The sequence below is a fragment of the Littorina saxatilis genome, linkage group LG1 (genome assembly GCF_037325665.1).
Source record: "Littorina saxatilis isolate snail1 linkage group LG1, US_GU_Lsax_2.0, whole genome shotgun sequence".
NCBI lineage: Eukaryota > Metazoa > Mollusca > Gastropoda > Littorinimorpha > Littorinidae > Littorina > Littorina saxatilis.
In genome coordinates, this window is record NC_090245.1 from 2790566 (window position 1) to 2800673 (window position 10108).

Consider the following 10108-nt stretch of genomic DNA (forward strand, 5'->3'; position numbering starts at 1 on the left):
TACTCCCACGAGATTTTTACTCCGGAGTAAACATTTCGTACGAAAAAGTTACTCCCTTTACGAAAAAAGCACTCCCCCATTGCACGAGAATATTACTCCCCAAGACAGGTGAGTTCCGAGTAAACATTTCGTACAAAAATGTTACTCCCCTGACGAATAAATAACGAATAAATTACTTCACCCCAACACCAGCAATTTAACTTCCCATGCCAGGTGTACGAAATTTTTACTCCCTTGTCTCCTGTTAGTCTTGGTGGTGGAAGGGGTGGAAGGAGGGTAGCGCGACATTCGTGTGCGCGAGATCACTTATTGGCATTATCCCTTCGGCCGCATCCCATTCTTGCGTACAAGATTTTTACTTAAGTAAAAAAAATGGGGAGTAAAAATTTCGTGGAGGGAGTAATTTGTTCGTGCCTTGGGGAGTTCTTTTCTCGTACGAAAAGTGTACTCGGAGTGATAATTTCGTACAAAATATTTACTCCGGAGTAAATTTTTCGTGGAGTAAAAATTTCGTGTTACACCGGTAGCGTTTATTCTCTTTATGATTGAAGTACCGAGGTGTATATAACCATAGCTAGTGAATTTGTCTCAGCGGAAGTACCCCCACCGCAATCTCTCGCCTTGGCTTAGCAGAACAGCTATTTTGCTTTGATATGTAATTGTGGAGAAAAGCGACTACAGGAATAATTTGTCTTTTCTCCATATGCAATTTTCTTCTAAAAGTTTATAGAGTGAAGAAGAAGAGAAGGCGAAGAGAGCAGAATATATTATCTGAGTTTGTATTTTAAACTGTGTGGAGTTAAGATTCACACTTAATTAATTAATTAATTAATTATATATGGTGTTTCTTTCCGTGGCGAGTTTTGTAATCTCAGCTGAACTTTTCTTGGAGCTGGCAGGGAGCTGGCAGGGTAATTATAGCTGAGCCTGCGCGCGCGGTGACCAGTCTTCCCTTTTCGCGCGGAAACGCTGGCACAAAGGCTTCTGCGTTCATAGTCTGGGAACTGTACAGCTCGTGTCGGCCAGTGTGAAAAAAATACCTATTTCTTGGCGTGAAATGCAATGGTTTCTGTGACATGGCCCTCGGATTATGTTCATCTTGTGTATTTGGCTACTCTAATATACAGGCTTTGTGTTAGTGCAAACTAGAGTTCAGTTTTAGACTCGTTTTGTTGTAATACTGATATCACTCACAGTGACAACGTGCTTCTTCGCTACTGTTAAAAACCCGAGAATGTGCGCGTTGTGTATCCTTTTATAATCACGCTCAATGTTGATACCAGCCACCGACTGTGTTTTTATGTTGCTGCCAGTAAGTAGGCTACTTAGTCTAAACTGTGTGATAGAGTGAGAAAAAGTTTCGTTTGAGGTGTTTGTATTTGATTTCTGGAGCAGTTTTGTGCTGTACTTTTTGTTAAGCCGTGCCGTGGTTCTCGGAACAGGCACTCGATACAAGACACTTTTATATACAGTATGAAAGTCACTGTGGCTGTTGACTCTAGCTAGTGCATTTAATCTTTTCTGTTGTGTTATTGCTTGTTTTGTTTTGCATGTTCCTCCTTCGTTTCTGTTCTTAACCTTTGCCGGATGCCGCTTTTGACTACACACTCCCGACGATGCGGGTTTGTCTGAACCCATACATTTGAAAGAGGGTTTTTACCGTTTATTCCTCTAACGACGATGCGGGTTTGTCTGAACCCATACATTTGAAAGAGGGTTTTTATCGTTTATTTCTCTAACGACGGGGTGGGTTCAGGGAAACCCACAGCGCTACTTCAGTGGTTGCATCGAGTTTCTCCCTTCACCGACCTCTTGCAGGGGAGGGAGAGGGGGAGGGAGAGACTGAGAGAGACTGAGAGACTAAGAAAGAGAGAGAGAGAGAGAGAGAGAGACTAAGAAAGAGAGAGAGAGAGAGACAAATAAAGAGAGAGAGAGAGACAAATAAAGAGAGAGAGAGAGACTAAGAAAGAGAGAGAGAGATTAAGAAAGAGAGAGAGAGAGACTAAGAAAGAGAGAGAGACTAAGAAAGAGAGAGAGAGACTAAGAAAGAGAGAGAGGGAGACTAAGAAAGAGAGAGAGAGAGAGACTAAGAAAGAGAGAGAGACTAAGAAAGAGAGAGAGAGAGACTAAGAAAGAGAGAGAGACTAAGAAAGAGAGAGAGACTAAGAAAGAGAGAGAGAGACTAAGAAAGAGAGAGAGAGAGACTAAGAAAGAGAGAGAGAGAGAGAGATACTAAGAAAGAGAGAGAGAGAGACTAAGAAAGATAGAGAGAGAGAGAGACAAATAAAGAGAGAGAGAGAGACAAATAAAGAGAGAGAGAGAGACAAATAAAGAGAGAGAGAGATTAAGAAAGAGAGAGAGAGACTAAGAAAGAGAGAGAGAGAGAGACTAAGAAAGAGAGAGAGAGACTAAGAGAGAGAGAGAGAGAGACTAAGAAAGAGAGAGAGGGAGACTAAGAAAGAGAGAGAGACTAAGAAAGAGAGAGAGAGAGAGACAAAGAAAGAGAGAGAGAGACTAAGAAAGAGAGAGAGAGAGACTAAGAAAGAGAGAGAGAGAGAGAGAAACTAAGAAAGAGAGAGAGAGAGAGACTAAGAAAGAGAGAGAGAGAGAGACTAAGAAAGAGAGAGAGAGACAGAGAGAGAGACAGAGAGACAGAGAGACTAATAAAGAGAGAGAGAGAGAGACTAAGAAAGAGAGAGAGAGAGACTAAAAAAGAGAGAGAGAGACTAAGAAAGAGAGAGAGAGAGACTAAGAGAGAGAAAGAGAGACTAAGAAAGAGAGAGAGACTAAGAGAGAGAGAGAGAGAGAGAGAGAGAGAGAGAGACTAAGAAAGAGAGAGAGACTAAGAAAGAGAGAGAGAGACTAAGAAAGAGAGAGAGAGAGACTAAGAAAGAGAGAGAGAGACTAAGAAAGAGAGAGAGAGAGAGACTAAGAAAGAGAGAGAGACTAAGAAAGAGAGAGAGAGAGACTAAGAAAGAGAGAGAGAGAGACTAAGAAAGAGAGAGAGAGACTAAGAAAGAGAGAGAGAGAGAGAGAGAGAGAGACTAAGAAAGAGAGAGAGAGAGACTAAGAAAGAGAGAGAGAGAGACTAAGAAAGAGCTAGAGAGAGAGAGAGAGACTAAGAAAGAGAGAGAGAGACTAAGAGAGAGAGAGAGAGACTAAGAAAGAGAGAGAGAGAGACTAAAAAAGAGAGAGAGAGACTAAGAAAGAGAGAGAGAGAGACTAAGAAAGAGAGAGAAAGAGAGACTAAGAAAGAGAGAGAGACTAAGAGAGAGAGAGAGAGACTAAGAAAGAGAGAGAGAGACTAGGAGAGAGAGAGAGAGACTAAGAAAGAGAGAGAGAGACTAAAAAAGAGAGAGAGAGACTAAGAAAGAGAGAGAGAGAGAGACTAAGAAAGAGAGAGAGCGAGAGACTAAGAAAGAGAGAGAGAGAGACTAAGAGAGAGAGAGACTAAGAAAGAGAGAGAGAGAGACTAAGAAAGAGAGAGAGAGAGACTAAGAAAGAGAGACAGAGAGAGAGACTAAGAGAGAGAGAGAGAGACTAAGAGAGAGAGACAGAGAGAGAGACAGACAGAGAGAGAGAGACAGACAGAGAGAGAGACAGAGACAGAGACAGACAGTCAGATAGACAGACAGTCAGATAGACGGATAGACAGACAGACAGACAGACAGAACAACAGACATACAGACAGAGAGATACGGACAGACAAACAGAGAGACAGACAGTCTCTTGGAGACAAACAGGCAGACAGACACTGTTCCGCCGCTTTGGTAATTATGGGTGTAGCAGAACCCGCGCCGTCGGCAGAGGGATAGTTACAATCACTACTACTCTTTAAAAGTATGGGTATGTGTGAACCCGCGCCATCGGTAGTGTTTATGTAAATTATCATAATCAATTAATTCTGATGTTTTGTCATGTACACACTAAAAATTTGCAGACAGAGAGCAAATTAGGTGTGTGAGAGATACTTAAAATTTCAAAACAATACCTTTAATGGTTCCAGAGTTACAATGATTTTAGTGTGTCTCTGGGTACAGGTGAACCCAGGAAGCACGGCAAAGGTTAAGCATATGATGTGTTTAACTTAATGTTGTGACTGTAATTGTGCTTATGTTCTTGCTTGTCTGGTTGTTTGTTTGTTTTGCGATACCTAGTAAGGCGCAAGATAACCTTATACAAATTCACTGTAAGGGTACATTTGGTGGCTTACAGTGGGTCTGTAAACAGGGCAAGTGAGGGCCAATAAAAGTGTTTACAAACTTTTTTCCTGCTGTACATACAATTTGAGGGCGTTTTACCCTGTATGTGTGTACATGGTTTTGCTAGTTTACTTGTGTCATTTTCTTTTAATTTGTAGTCACTCTATTTATTGATTTAAGGTGTCTCAGTTAAGAATGGCGGCAGTGCAACATTCGGAAGATCTCCACATATTTAGGCTAAATGCTATGTGCAGAACTTGTGGCAGAAGATCAAAGGCAGCAAAGGACAAACAACAGATCATTAGGCATTGCAAAAACTATGCATCAGTGTTGTTTCAGTTTAACGGTATTCAAGTTTCTGAAGAAGCTAATGGCACCACTTTCTCAAGTACATTATGTGTCTAACATGCGCTTCTCGTCTCAGCCAACTAAAAAAAACTAACATTCTAACTCAAGGTGTGTCAAAAGCAATGAATAATAACCTTGAAAAAACAAAAGTGTTGTGGACACAATACAACTCCAAAGTGGAAGTAGCTGACTGTAGTGTGTGCAGAACGTTTGCTGAACAAATGGCTGGTAGTCGTAAGAAACCAAGAAAAGCCAGTGAAAAAGCTGCTAGCCCGCAAAGGAAAAGCTCATGTGTTGACAGTACTGATGCCTGTACAAGCAATTCTATTGTTGAAACCTTTCAGCCACAGTGTTCTTCAACGCCTGAAACAAAAACCGCAAGCCGTGTGGTCAAAAAACGTCTGTTTGACCTGCTGACATCTCGCAAGGGTACGACTCAGAGTCAGAGTGATGCAAGTACTAACAATGACACACTCGTGTCAGCTGCTTCAACATCATTTCAAACCCAAGCCCCAGCAGAATCAAACGATAACACACCTGTAGCAAAGTCTGTATCTCAGTCACAGAAAGCAACAGATACTAACACTGTTTTGTCAAACAACAAACCACAAACCCAACTCCGCCCAATAGAACAGTTGCAAGCACCTTTGACAGGGTGAAACTGGCACAGTCAGATGACAAGAAGACGTTGATATGTAAGACAAAAGCACAGCCACTTGTCCTAAAGAAAATTGTGAGAGCTAAAAAGTCATCAGCGCTAGTTTCTACTCCAATGAGGAAGAGAAGAGCAAAGGAAATTGCCAACTTAAGAAAGGAAATTTCGGGTTCCACGGAAGCTGACATAATAAAACAACAAAGCACTGAACTCAAGCACACTACAAAGCGGAAAAGGGACTGATGACATTCTGAAAACAGCTGGGTTGGGACAGGCACGCGTCTCATCAAAATCAGCAGCACAAATTAAAGCCAAACTGTCACTTAGCTGGGCAAAACAAAGGCAGTTGCGAAAATTAAACAAGGCAATGGGGATAGAAATGGAGTGTGAGAAAAAGGAGAGGGAATTTCAGGAGGAATTGCTTTGTGGGAAAATAGATTACACAATACCTCTCTCGTGCATCAACAAAGCAACCAAGAAAGAGAAAGTTAAGGGCACTCCGGTGTCTTCTATTGCCAGCTGGCCCGATTTTGTTACTGATCTCCTAGACCAGTACGAGAAGAAGAACATGCTGACATGGCATAACAACACCCTGCCAGAAAATGAAATTTGGGTTAAAATCGGGGGTGACCATGGAGGGGGGAGTTTTAAAGTTGTTCTTGAAGTAGCAAATCTCCACAATCCAAATGCGAACTCAAAGTTGGTTGTGATGACTGAAGCCAAAGATTCTGCTGAAAACCTTGAAAAGATTTTAGGCAGTACTATTAAAGAGGGAGTCAGTGCTGTCAACGGCATGATAAGGTAAAGGTATTCCCATAACCATCTGGTCGTAGGGGAGAGATGTTTGAGATCTCCACTTTTCTGGGGGCCAGCTTTTTATGAGGGCGGTGCCCATCTCCTCTCCCTCGCTGCCTTTGCCTTCCCCGGCCCTGAATAGGGTCAGGTACCCATTTCCAGCTGGGTGGACTGGAGAGCGCTCGGAAAAATCGGGTATTTGTATTTGTCCCCGAGTGGGGGACGAACCACGACCTCCAGCGTGAGAGGCAAGCGCTCTAACCACTGCGCCACTCCGCTCTCTGATGCGGAAAGGAAAAAGGCTGCGAGTGTTTATGTTTGGGGATTATGATTTCCAGTCAAAAATGTATGGACTGGCTTCAAGTTATGGAGGACGGAGGGGCCAGTCTGTGAACCCCTTTCCTCCCTCTCCCTGTGTAATCTTTCTGTATTGTTTTTTTAACCCCTCGGTCACCTCTCGTGTCGCTAACCCCCTACGCCTTTGTTTTGAGTGCGAGGGCAGTCAGCGAGGGCATTGTCTTTTCTACATCCACCTCTCGCCTCCCTCCTCCCCAACCCCCTTTTCCTTTTTGATCTGATCCTTTACTTTTATGTTGCTGTGCTTTTGTTAATAATACTTGTTACACACAGACAAACACACACACACACACACACACGCACATACACACACTCACACTCACACATTCTCTCTCTCTCTCTCTTTTCTGTAGCTTTTCTATCTTTCTTTTACCCATGTATTCGATACAGATATGTATTCTGTATTCATTTGTTTAGTAGAATGTAGGTTTTATGTTTATCATCTACATACGAGAAGCCTGTTGAATATGCGTTTGATTGTGGTTAACTTGTAACTACATACGTTTTTTTTGTGTGTGACATGACTATTTTGCGAGGTAATAGTCAGAGGTTTTGCACTTTGTTCGCAGTGTTGATCACCTATGAGTGTTTGGTATCAAATGATCCGTCGTAGAATTTCCATTTCATTTATGTATTTTTTTTTATTGCGTTTTTGATGTAGTTTTCTTATTGGAGGAGTTTTTGTGTATTTTTGAGGGATTTTAATTGTAGCTTGTAAGGAGGCTGACAGCAGCCTCGAAACTCTCCACCTCCCTCCCCATTTTGTTCTGTGGTCTCACGGAGGGACGTTTTCATTGGTTCTTTAGCTGTGACGTCGGGGACAGTCATGGAAGGTATATAAGCTGTTAGTTGTTGAGGTTTCTAAAAGCGGACAAACACTCAAGTCCTTAATGGCAAAAAACCGTAGGACTTTTAATATAAATTTAATTGCCAACTTGGTTCAATCAATCAATCAATCAATGAGTCTTATATCGCGCATATTCCGTGGGTACAGTTCTAGGCGCTCTGCAGTGATGCCGTGTGAGATGAAATTTTATACGGCCAGTAGATTGCAGCCATTTCGGCGCATATTTACCTTTCCCGGCCTATTATTCCAAGTCACACGGGTATAGGTAGACAATTATTAACTGTGCCTAAGCAATTTTGCCAGGAAAGACCCTTTTGTCAATCGTGGGATCTTTAACGTGCACACCCAATGTAGTGTACACAGGGGGAGGTTCGGACACCGAAGTTCGGGGGAGTCCTGGCAGCCAACCTGGCTTAAGTGTCTAAATGGTATACCAGACTTTCCACTTAGAGTTACAGCAGTACTTCTGAGAAACGGTTGTGGGAGGGTCCCAACCTTAGTATCGAACGGCTGTGCGCGGGTCCCAACCTAGTATCGGAGTATTTGCTGTTAACGCTAAACACCAGACTCCGCCCTGTAGACTGAACTAACAGGGATAACAAAACACGTTCCGCAGTCCCAGGTTACCACACGGCGAGTAAAATGCGTCGCTTTGCTCTTTTTCTTTATTTTTGTCCAGGCCCCGAATCCCTGCCCACATTTTCAGCCATTAGTTTAGGACTTAGAGTTTTCTTTTTCAGTAGCGTAATTTGCTAATTAGCAAATGTTCAGCCATTTTAGGACTTAAAATATCTTTTTAAGCAGTAGGAAAATTACAGGAATAGAGTGAACCAATGTACAGATATACTTTCTGCAAAGAACCTATGCATTCTATTGAGTTTTGTTCATGATTTGTTTTGATTCAATACAATTTTGAACTCACCTGCCTCTTCTTGAGTTTATATTCTGTGTGTCTGTTCCTCCTGTCGTGTGATTGCCATCCTGACAAATGACTTTCAAACACATAACATCTAAGACACAGACACACATAGTTAAAGTTAAATGTGAAGCTAAGACCGCTCGGCTTTACTAGACATAATCAGTGGTGTGATACGTAGTATTCAGCTTTGGTTTCATAATGATCTGATAACTGATTTGATGATTATATTGATATCTTGATAATTGTAATTGTATTTATCAAATAACCAAAGGGAAGTAATCGCTCTTAATGCATACGACATGTGTAATAGAGTAAGCGAGAGTTGTACGGAACCTTTTCTCCTGGCACCTGAGAGAATAACAAGCATTGAAATGAACAAGCGACTTTCATCCATTGTGTCACCTGCGGTATTTAACATTGTAATTCAATCAAGTTGGCGTTTTAATGAAGCAGATCCTGTGATTGGTCAGAATGCCCCAACTCATTACAAATTACCGGTTTGTTTGTTTGTTTATTTGTTGCTTAACGTCCAGCCAACTACGCAGAGCCATATCAGGACGAGGAAGGGGGGGGGGGATGAAGGGGGCCACTTGTCAAGCGATTCCTGTTTACAAATGCACTAACCCATTACTTGTGTCCCAGCAGGCTTTAGTAAAACTAAATTAATACCTACTGGAAGATTACCAGTTTCCAGTATGTTAAAATAGGCTTAACCTATCTACTGCTGGACTTACATCAGAACACTAACAGATTAAACTATACATGAATCGCGAGACAAGCGGCAAGAGAAGAGATTTTTGGAAAAAATACAGGTGAATGAGCAAGAAGGCAGAAAAAAGAAAAGAATTCATGAAGAAAAAGAGAGCATGACAGGAAAGAGGAACCAAAAATCTACCTAACAGCAAACTAGAAAGCTCCTGCGGTTCCAAAAACAGGAGGGGCTTTTAATTTCATAACCGCAGTGCCCCACTGCGGGACAAATTACCGGTCATTAATTGTCGATAACCACTCGCTAAAAATAGAGAATACTACATGGCTTGCTGTGTCGTACCAGATTTACACGAGTTGTTCTTTTAAATATTGAACTGCGAGCGAAAGCGAGCTGTTCACTATTTGAAAAAGCAACGAGTGTAAATCTGGTACGACACAGCAAGCCATGTAGTATTTTGTTTATCCTACATACTGTACTTACGTGTATTTTACCTGAAAATGTCTTGCAGTCGAGGCAGCTAAATTGAAGACACTTGTTTTGGAACCTCGATCTCTTCTAAAGCCTCGTGCAATCTATTACGTCAAAGCAAATAAACGTCACTCTGAAAGTGTGGCGCCACATGTTAGTTCTAAAGATTCATCGAGGGTAATTAGCGAGCGCAATTTTTGTTTCTATAATCACGTTTGTCTCGGTGACTTTGGCATCATAAGCAGTGAAAAAACAGGTCCATGCCCGACTTGCTTGACATGACCTCATTTACATGATATACACACGTGTGATTTGAACGATTATTATCTCACGGGTGTCTCTCCCGTATGTAGGATAAAAGCCATTAACCACCTGCTGGCGAGGCGCATTGATACAACCTCAACTAGTCTCGGTTAGCTTTGAGGATCATTTTACAAGTAGGAAATATGAAGGCCAACGAAATACCGATACCATAAGGTATGCGAAGTGATGACGTGGAATACGTGAGGTAAGTTGATGCATGAATTCTTCCGGACTACGTCAGTCAATTCTAAAGATCGCCTTTGTAATGAAAAGAATTTGTTTTAGGGTTTGCTATCCAGAAACCCATCAAAAAAGAAGGGAAAATGTACGTGAAAGAAAACAAAACATGAGCAGAGTGATAAGATAGGAATACAGAGACATATATTTCTTGGGACTTGACCCTTGCAGGTAGGTGGACTGAAAGTAGTGTGTGAACAGAACCGAACCAATTCTGTCTGTTTTATACCATCGCATGAAAGCAGGAAAGAGATCGTCGTCAGAT

General features: G+C 41.8%; 1 protein-coding gene across 5 annotated transcripts in view; it reads left to right on the top strand.

Moving 5' to 3' along the window:
• Positions 1-1571, top strand: part of LOC138959375 (uncharacterized) — an 8898-nt gene extending 7327 nt beyond the window's left edge. For all 5 annotated transcript variants that reach the window (XM_070330833.1, XM_070330853.1, XM_070330815.1 and 2 more), the window contains one exon: positions 1-1571. This exon is cut by the window's left edge and continues 129 nt beyond it. The gene's annotated coding sequence lies outside the window, so the exon portion shown is untranslated.
• The last annotated feature ends 8537 nt before the right edge of the window (positions 1572-10108 follow it).